The 10,787-nt window shown below is 46.8% G+C and overlaps 1 long non-coding RNA gene across 1 annotated transcript in view; it reads right to left on the reverse strand.

The window, feature by feature from the left end:
* Positions 1–8,888, reverse strand: part of LOC138746930 (uncharacterized) — a 39,972-nt gene extending 31,084 nt beyond the window's left edge. Inside the window, exon 1 of the long non-coding RNA XR_011347194.1 lies at positions 8,815–8,888. This is a non-coding gene — a long non-coding RNA (uncharacterized lncRNA). The remainder of the gene's footprint in view (positions 1–8,814) is intronic.
* Between the last annotated feature and the right edge of the window lie 1,899 nt (positions 8,889–10,787).

Below are 10,787 nucleotides of genomic sequence, written 5' to 3' on the forward strand. Positions count from 1 at the left end.
TGAGAACAGGTGGGGGGGGGGTGCTGCCTCTGCTTCTGCTGCCACAATGTGCCGGAGCGCTTCGATAGCGGTCCAGAATTGGCCCGGTGAGGTGCGGGAGTGGCACTCCGGTGAGCTCTAGCAGCACTGCCCTCCTGATGCCCTCTCTTCTCCCTCGTCCCCTCAGGAAGAAGGCTTAAGCAGGTGAAAACATGAACCAATAGTTAAAGAAAGCTCTTGAATGAACCCCACAATATTGCTCTCATGCCATCCTTGCTTGGTGGTAAATGGTTTTCCCTTTCATTATATCCTGAACTCTGTAAATTATGTCCTATACACGTCTCTATGAATGTGAGAGATAACCCGTCAGACAGCTCACAGAAGTCAAGTTTATTGTCATCTGATTGCACAAGTGTAACCCGACAGAACCGCGTTCTCCGGTCCTCAGTGCAAAATCTGCAAACGCACAACTAGATGTAACACACATACAGTGCTGGGGAGAGGGTTGATGGTTGAGGTCTGAGCCTTCTCACACAGGGAAAGTGCACGTGCAAGACATCCATTCTCCTTCCTCGGTGTAGGGATCGTCGCCTGCCCACTGTCTGGCTCGCCAGGCCGGAGGTCACCGCAAGCGGTCTCTCCTCCATGACTGCATCTGTAGCAACATCTTCTCGTCGGTGACCCTGTTTTCACTGAGCTTGCTATGTCATGGTGCATCCAAGTGTCTGGCGGTATAACTGGACGAGCAGGCTGGACTCGTTCGGCTTGGTTGGCAGCCAGCCTAAGAGAAGGAAAACTCTGATTTCAAACCCAGGCAGAAGAGGCTCATTAGCCTCATCAGGACATCCACCTAGTGGACGGACACTCCAACATAACACCCACAACCCAAGGACATAGCTGTCACCATCGCAGCCATCTGGGCCGTGGTGGGTATAAAGGGTGGGGCCAGTACTGCACACACTGCACTCCACCTAAAAAGTCCAATGCGCAGGCTCGAAGAACATGCCCACGTCTACGATCCTTCCTGGATCTTCGTTTGCGAAGTCAAGCCATAACTGATGCAGTGTTTGGTACCTTGCAACAAACAAATATTGGGATTAAAAACTGCAGGGTATTTGAACACACATCACTCGACTGCTCATCCTTCGACCGTTTTTAAAGATCACTTTTGTGTCTCTTTGAACTTCCCTGCTGCATTATTGAGAAATTCCTTTTCCTTCTCTCAGCAGGCTCAAAGCCAAGTGCACTGCGGGTGACATGATATGCCTCAGCTCTTGAGGAACAGTTGCAGTCCAGTGCTTCTTGGTTGACTTTATGTGAAATACAACACATTTCTTCGCTAATTGATATCTGGTGATCCTTCGTCACTGAATCTTCACCCATCAGGATGCTCTAATTAATGAGGATCAGAATTATTTTGGTTTGAAATGTCAAGGTAAGGTTTTATGCATTGAATTTGGAATCCAAGGCTCTGCACAGAGTCCGTTCCTCTTTCACAGTATGTTTGTAATCTCAATCCGAGAGGTGACAGGAAACTTGTTGTGGAAAAAAACGCTGTCGGAGCTGCTGTCACAGCAGCGTTAGTGCTGCACCGAAAGGTTCAACATCCCATCTGGCCTGGTAAATGGGGTTTTTAATGTAAAATCCTGCAACCACTGGATGGCGGCGCCTGTCCTGGGCAGGAGCCACGAGGGGTTCTAGACTCCAGGGAGCTGCAGACTGGCGCAGGGTACCAGAAACTGGGAGAACACCCCCCCCCCCCCCCAGCAGAGGAGACGACCCTGCAGGATGGTGACCACGGCAGCAGGCCACCGAGGGGCTCAGTGGCTGAGGGACCCACACAGGGTGCGGGCGACTTGCGGCTAGGGGACCCGCATGGACTGCTGGAGGCTGGCTCACGGGAACCAGGTAGCGGAGCCAGGATTCGAGAGGGTGCTGAGGGGCAAGAAGGACTCCTGAAGGGCCTCGGGCGCTGAAGGCTTCCTGATCGTGTCGGAGGTTTGGATCTGGAACTTGGGTCACTGGTGGATCGACCAGGAGTCTGTGTGGCTGCAGAGGCTGTGGAAGTGCTGGAGACGAATCCACAGACATTGAATCCTCTGAAGGGACTCTCTTTTGCTTCTCATTCTCTTACTATAAGGGGCACCGGGCAACACTATTAGCAGGCAGAAGAAAATTTCATGCAATATTACATGACAATAAAGGAATCCTGAGTCTTGAAAATAGACATTCGCTCAGCAGGGAGAGAGAGTGTTTGTTTGATAAGCCATTGGGTTGTGGTAAAGTAGGATCGAGGCAGTGTTGTCGAGTTCTACAGCCAGATGCATGGATGGATATAGGCTGGGTGCGGTCGGAGGTACGAGGCAGAATAATATTTCGGGTCAGAGTAGAAGGGCCAAAGGACCTGTTTTCTGTGCAATAATGTTCTATTGTTCTATGACGAGATGAGTAACAAGGAAATGAAAAACAATGCTTTAATTAAGCCTTGTGTGAAGACATGCTGGGAATCACATAATAATTCTGATGCACTCTGTGAAGGGAAGAGACAGCTTGGTCAGGAGCCAAATCCGTCAAAGATGGATTACTCCACCGATGTTTCCGCATTCATACAGATCACTGCAATTATCAGGGAAATACTGAACCAATAAGAATGATCTAAACAGGACTCATTTTAAATGGGATTGGCTGTCAGATCAGACTGGCCCCAGCTTCATCTGGGAGACCCCCTGAAGTGGTGAGGAGATTCAGATGAGAGCTTATTGTCATATGCATAAGCCTCAGAGGTACATAAAGCACACTAATAAACAATAAGTGTAGGTTAAATAATCACATGTGAGATAAACAGGTAAATATATAAATGGACAGATAAATTTTTACAGGTACAGTTGGTGTACGTTCCGATTCTGCAGAGAAATTCTTTGGCCCAGTTAGGATAGGTTCAAGAGCCCAATTGATATAGGAGTCAGATTTCAGATTTATTGTCAGAGTACACATATGGCATCATATACAACCATGAGATTGTTTTTCCTGCAGGCAGAATTACCACTTATTGGTCGTGCAAAAAAATGACCTAATGTACACGTGTAAACACAAATAAAGTAAACAATTGTGCAATACAGAGAGAAAAACATCAATAAAGTGCAAAGTCAGTCCTTAATTGAGTCCCCGATTGAGTTTGTCGTTGAGGACTCTGATGGTGGAGGGGTAGCCACTGTTCCTGAACCTGGCGGTGCGAGTCTTGGGGCACCGAGACCTCTTGCCTGATGGCACCAGCGAGAACAGAGTGTGCGCTGGGTGGTGCAGATCCTTGATGATTGCTGCTACTCTCCGATGGCAGCGTTCCCTGTAGATGTTCTTGATGGAGGGGAGGGTTTTGCCTGTGATGTCCTGGAATGTGTCCACTACCTTTTGCAGGGCTCAGTGGTCCTGGTGTCACCGTGATGCATCCAGTCAGCAAACTTCCCACCACACATCTGATATCTCTGAGGAAAAAGAACACTCTTGAACCTGGAGGTGCTGGACTTTAGACTTCTGTACCTTCTGCCTGAAGATAGCAGTGAGAGAAGATTGTGACCAGCCTGATGGAATCAGAATCAGATTTATTGTCATGAACATGGGTCACGAAATTTATTATTTTGCGGCAGCAGGATTGTACTTCACAAGTGCAAAACTGCTATAAATTACAGTTCCATTAATGGAATATTTACAAATAAATACAGTGTAAAAAGAGGAAAAAGTGAGGTCGTGCCCATAGGTTCATTGTCTATTCAGATGGCAGAGAGGAAGAAACTATTTTTGTAATCTGTTAGTCTTTAGGCGCCTACACCTCCTCCTGATGGTAGCAGTGAGAAGGGGCAAGGCATGGGTGGTGGTGAGGGTCCCTGAGGGTAGAAGCTGTTTTCTGGAGGCACTGCCTCTTAAAGAAAATCCTTAATAGAGTGAAGACTAATGCCCATGATGGGGCTGGCCAAATGTTCTTTTTGAGACTGACAGCTCTCTTGCCTCACTTCGATGTTTTTAATGGACATGGTTTTCAAGGGACTCATTGCACCCTGGCCACATTCTCTTGACTTCACCCCCTAGCATCGGGAAGGAGATTCATGAGTATGAGATCATACACCATCAGATCCAAAGCCAGTTCCCTTCCTGCTGGGATCAGACTCCTGAATGAACCTCAAAGTATTTTTCCTCTGCTACCTTTCCTCCATCTGAACTGATCTCTCTGTAACTCTGCACTTCTGCACTCTCTGGCCTGCTGTACTATGTATGAGGCATCTGGCTGAACTGCTCGCAAATCAAGTGCTATCACATACAACAATAAACTTGAACTTGCACCTCTGAAGCCATCATAAGTCATTTTTAATCAGAATCAACAGAGTCCTGGAACAGGAATGTGAGTAGTTTTTTTCCCATTGAGAAATGGGAATCACACAATCTGCAGGAGGAACTCAGCAGGTCGAGCAGCATCCGCGGGGGAAAACGTACGATCGAGGTTTTGGAGGGAACCCTTCACCTGTCTTCGTGCCTACAGCGAGGAATTCAGTGTCACATCTGAAAGCAAGCTCCTCTGGCCATGGCGCCTTGCCTCAGTCCAGGGGTGGAGTTTGGGCTGAGGTTTTGGTCTGATCTCTGAGTCGGGTGATGCCTGCTGTGCACCAGTCAGCTGAAATATTTCCTTGCTGCAAGCTGAAGGACATCTTAAAAGGGATTTGAAAGTTGCTGTGGAAATATAGGCATCTTTTTCACCCTGTCAAAACCTTTCATTTCAAAATGAAAGGAACTAAACAACTGTAGCAAACTGACGTATAATTTCTATAGCAACTGGCCTAATTTAAAAATAAAGGTATGAATGCTGCTAACATCATCTTCAAATAGAATACACATGCAGGATGGTTGACTGACAGACAGATAGGCACACACACACACACACACACGTGTGCCCACACACACTTGCATATACGCACTCACTCGCACGCGCCCACACACGCACATGCTCATACTCACGCGCACACACACACACAACTTGCAACCACGCTCACACTTGCTCGCACACATACACCCATATATACGCACACAGGTTCGCTTACACACACACATGCACACACTCACGCGCACACCCACACACATGCACACACGCTCATGCACCCACACATGCACGCGCGCACACTTATACTCGTGTGCACACACGTGCATGCACACACACACACACACACACACACACACTTGTGCGTGACATACCATTTGCCACTCCTTGACTCAATTGATCCAGATCCTAGATGGGCAGCAGAAGGAACGACGTTCATAGCGGATCCTTACATCCTGTCCCCGCCAAACCTCTCCCCCTTTACCCCAAACCACTGCCTTCTGCTTCTTGATACCCCTGATGTGGGGTTAAGTATCCTTTTATAGGTTGATTGCTGCCCAGCTGAGGAAGTACGTTGTCCCTGGTTGAAGATTGTTAGCTAATGTACTGGCTACCCTTCATTGTGTTGGAGAGAGGTAGTGAAATATGACAGGTTGAGAAGGAACTCCAAAATTTAGATCTTAGATGAAGGAAAGGTGATATCAAGGGGAACTACTGGTGGTGATGTTCCCATGTCAGCAGTGTAGAGTATTCATTGAGAGACTGCCGTGGGACCCAGAGCTTCTAGTAACCTGTGGCTTACTATTTCCAAACATGAACATCATGTAACTGAACAAATAATAGTGTTGAGGCTTATTGCCAAAGGAGGCAACTTCTAACCTTCAGAGGTTACGCTGCCCCCGGTCACTGTAACATAACCATGTTTTTGAAGGGAGATCAATGAGAGTCATCTCTTGTGATCAGGTGAGGTGCTGAACAAGTCACTTCCTCCTTCTCTCTGCCCATGCAGCTGCAGCAAGCAGGAATTCCATTGCATCTGTACCTTGTACTCATGTATATAACAATAAACTCTAATCATCTCTCACAGGCAGATGTTCTGGTGAAGGCAGCACAGTAGCACTGCAGGCCAAGCTGCTATCTCACTGCGCCATGGACACAGGTTTGATCCTGACCTTAGCCACTGTATGTGTGGAGTTTGCACGTTCTCCCTGTGACCCTGACTATTCTGGTTTCTTCCCACATCCCAAAGGCCTGGAGGCTTAGGTTAATTGGCCATTATAAATTTCCCTTGGTATTCAGGTGAGTGGTAGAACATGGGAGGAATGTGGAGTTATTGTAGGATTGGTGTAAAGAAATGATTAATGGGTCTGTTTCCAAGCTCTCGTCTACTACACCTATTGGAGGGATGGAGGTAAGGCTGCCCCTTACCCAATCTTATTTGGTTTATCCAAGCACAATTTAGTAATTATTGTGTTTCTCTTTGTGGGATGTTGCTGTGTAGAGATTGGATATTTACTCAAGTCAAATTTATTATCATCTAATTGTACAAGTAGAACCTGACGAAACAACGATCTCCGGTCCTCGGTGTAAAACACACTACACACAACCAGACATAACACACATACAGACAACAATACATATGCAGGACAAGTATTCAGATGTATAAAGAAATATTTTTTTGTGAATACGAGAGTCTCGGGTGGTTAGTGTGAGTTGTTCCTTTAGTCGTTCAGCGTTCTTTTGGACAAACTGTTCCTCAGCCTGGTGGTGCTGGCTCTGCTACTCCTTTATGCCCGACAAGAGTAGCTGAAAGATGCTGCGTGCAGGGTGGAATAGGTCCTCAATGATTTTGTGTGGACTCTTCACACAATGATCCTGTTGATGGTTGGGGGAGGGGGTATTGAAGGAAGGGAGACCCCAGTGATCCTCCCTCCCATTCTTATGATCCTGTGGATTGACCTCCGATCCATTTCTCTGCAGCAACCGGACCCCACTGTGATGCAGCCGGCCAGGACGCTCCCTATAGAGCTCCCCTGTAGAAGGTGGACATGATGCTGTTCTCAGGAAGAGCAGTCGCTGTTGTTATTTAAATTCCGATATTCCAATGGTGGCCACATTTTCAATTTGAGATTTAAGGCAGCTTGGGGAACACACATCACAATCCTCCTGGACAGCTTTAACCCCAATTGCATAAACGTTGATTTCTCTCGATTAAAGTAACCTCCTCCTCCAGTTAGTTGCACTGATTCCTTCTCTTCTTTACTTTCTCCACCTCTCATTGAAACAAAAAAAGCAAAACAGTTGAGTCACCCTTATCTGAATAGCCGAAATCCGAAATAATCCAAAATCTGAAACTTTTTTCGTCCATGGCCCCATGAGGTAATACATTATAGAGTTTAGAAATCCGATTGGAGAACAGGTTGTAGTGGATGTAAGTAGTGCATTTTTGAATGTAGATTTTTCAATATCTACAGTTAATTTGTGCATATGTAAATATCTGTATTGTAATGTGAATGTCTGTACCTTTAAGTTGAGTGAATGAGTGCATTTTTTAAATGGTGTTCCAAAATTTTAAAAAATTCACAATCTGAAACAGGCATTTTGGATAAGAGGTATGCAACCAGTATTACACAAAACTTCCTTCAATTTGCCAAAAGGCAGACAAAGAGTTGTCATTAGTATTGTTCAGTTCCCCTTATAGTAAGAGCAAAAGATCACAAGATACAAGAGCAGAAGGATGCCAATCGGCCCATCAGGTCTGCTCTGCCCCCCATGAGCTGAGCCCCCTTCTCAGCCCCACTCCCTGGCCTTCTGCTCATAACCCACGATACCCTGATTAATGATATACTTGTCAATCTTTGCCTTAAATACATCCAACGACCTCACTTCCACAGCCGTCGGTCACACCAAGTTCCATAGATTCACGACCCTCTGGCTAAAGAAATTTCTCCGCATCTCTATTTTAAATTGATGCCTTTTTATCTTGAAATTGTGGCCTCTTGTCCTAGGCTCCCCTACCATGGAAACAACTTTGTCACATCTACTCTGTCCAGGCCTTTCAGCATTTGAAATGTCTCCATGAGGCCCCCCCCCCCCCCTCAGCCTTCTGTTCTCCAACGTTCAGTCCAAGAGCCAACAAACATTCCTCATACGCTAACCCTTTCATTCCGGGTATCATTCTAGTAAATCTTCTCTGAACCCTGTCCAATGCCAGCACATCCTTTCTCAAATAAGGTGCCCAAAACTGTCCACAGTATCACCAGTGTCCTATAGAGGCTCATCATTACATTCCTGCTCTTACACGCTATTCCTCAAAAAATGAATGTCAACGTTGTATTTACTTTCTTAAAGAGAGTCCCTTCTGAGTCACTGTGTCCATAGATTCGCCTCCAGCACTTCCGCACCCTCTGCAGCCATACAGACCCCTGGCAACCTGAACGATCAGGAAGCCCTCATCACCTCCTCGAATCCTGGTTCCGATACCTGGTTTCCATGAGCTGGTCCCCAGCGGCCCACAGCCTCTTTGAGTCCGTTAGCTGCAAGTCGCCATCAGGCCACAGCCTGCGTGTGTCCTTCAGCCGATGAACCCTCTCCCAGGTCATTTCCCCATCAGAGACTTGATATTACTCCTTCTTCCTTTAGTCTTGATCAAGGATTTCAACCCAAAACAGACCATTCCGACCCATGAATGCTGGCTGACCTGTTGAATTTCTCCACCTTCTCATTGATTGCTTAAGCATTCCAAGGGCAATTAATTGACTGTGAAGTGACTTGAAGCAAATGGAAGTCTTGCACTGGAGATGGCAGCACCTGGTAAATTAATGCAGAATCCCCCTGTCCCCCCACTCCCCCCTCACGAATCTGGGTGTGCCCAGGGAGGTCTCATTTCTGCCTGGACAGTTTTTTTATTCAGAAACATGCTGATCTTTTGCTCAGCTAAAGAACGGCAATCTCAGGCTCTGCAAACTCACCTCACTGACCCTGCCTGAAGTAAATCGCCTTTTGGCTGACAAAACGAAGGCTTGTCATGGACCATTGAGCAGTTGCCCCAGCAACAATCCCAAAACACTCTGTGATATGTCCACACCTCACAGTCCTCCGCAATGAGTATACTCAACTCACTAACCTATCCTCTGTAAGCAGAAGGGCATCATGTCAGACCAAGGAGAGGCTGGCTTAGTATAATTTGATGGTTGAAATGAAGCCTATAATCTTACACCAATGGAACTGCATTCCAATTTCAATTCTGTTTTTGTCTCATGTTTAACTTTGGGATTAACCCTTTACTTCTTTACTATTTAATTCCACCTACGGCTCCTAGAACGCTTCCACCAGCGTTGTCTCCGCTCCATCCTCAACATCCATTGGAGCGCTTACACCCCTAACGTCGAAGTACTCGAGATGGCAGAGGTCGACAGCATCGAGTCCACGCTGCTGAAGATCCAGCTGCGCTGGATGGGTCACGTCTCCAGAATGGAGGACCATCGCCTTCCCAAGATCGTATTATATGGCGAGCTCTCCACTGGCCACCGTGACAGAGGTGCACCAAAGAAAAGGTACAAGGACTGCCTAAAGAAATCTCTTGGTGCCTGCCACATTGACCACCGCCAGTGGGCTGATAACGCCTCAAACCGTGCATCTTGGCGCCTCACAGTTTGGCGGGCAGCAACCTCCTTTGAAGAAGACCGCAGAGCCCACCTCACTGACAAAAGGCAAAGGAGGAAAAACCCAACACCCAACCCCAACCAACCAATTTTCCCTTGCAACCGCTGCAATCGTGTCTGCCTGTCCCGCATCGGACTTTTCAGCCACAAACGAGCCTGCAGCTGACATGGACTTTTTACCCCCTCCATAAATCTTCGTCCGCGAAGCCAAGCCAAAGATTTAATTCCATACATTTCATCAGCTAATGGTCTAATGGCTCCCCTCATCTCTTCACCCCTGGGTTTTCAGCTCAGCTACAAGGGCATGAGTTCTTCAATAACACTGGGAGAGAAAGGTGATAGCGACCCGTCAGGGAAGTAAGAAAGTATGTCACTGGACTAGGAGGGGTGTGTGAGTGTGTGTGTATGGTTGTATGCATGTATATGTGTGTGTGTGAGTGTGTGGGTGTGTGTGTGTGGGTGTATGCATGTGTCTGTATGTGTACATGCATGTGTCTGTATGTGTGTGTGCATGTGAGTGTGCGCGTGCATGCATGTGCCTGAGCAATAGTGAACATTAAAGGGCTAAGGTTGTTGTCACCCATCCAGGTGACTCCTGATCACTAGGGAAGGGGAGTTGTCACCTTTCTTTCTGTGCAGCACAAGCCCCAGCTGGAGAGTGTCTCCCAACTGTCTCCTCACCTCGGGGCAATCAGGGGCAGAGATTAAATGCTGGCGTTTCAATGGCCCTGAACAAACAGGTCATATGGAGACAGCAGCCATGGGCTTTTCAGACTCCTGCTGTTCTGTTTTCTCTCTCTTGTGTCTACAACGAGAATCTAAGCTTTCATCAGTGGGGAATGAGCCAATGGTTTATGTAAATATAGAAGGTCATAGCAGGAGTTAATTTTTAACTTCACCTGCAGGATGAGATCAGAGAAAATGTCCTTGGAGCAAAGGAAGAGGAATCTAGGGTAGATTCAGGATCTTCTGTGAAAAGGAATTCCTCTTTATATCCATCTTAAACGGATGAGACCTTGACTAAGCCCTGGGGCTGAGAGGGAAAATAAGCACTTAGAACCTATCCTTTCTGAATCATAAATGCTTCACCTTTCTCCCATTCAAAATGTTGCTGATATTAAGCCAGCCAGTGAGGTGCTGGAGGGACTCAGCAGATCAGGCAACATCTATGGGTAGAAATGGTCAGTCAACCTTTCAAGCTTGGCCCTTTATTGAGACTGTTAAATGGGTTAAATTAAAAATCCTGAACTATTTCCAAGTGAGATGGATGATGTGGCTGT

Source organism: Narcine bancroftii, chromosome 12, assembly GCF_036971445.1.
Source record: "Narcine bancroftii isolate sNarBan1 chromosome 12, sNarBan1.hap1, whole genome shotgun sequence".
NCBI classification, from domain to species: Eukaryota; Metazoa; Chordata; class Chondrichthyes; order Torpediniformes; family Narcinidae; genus Narcine; species Narcine bancroftii.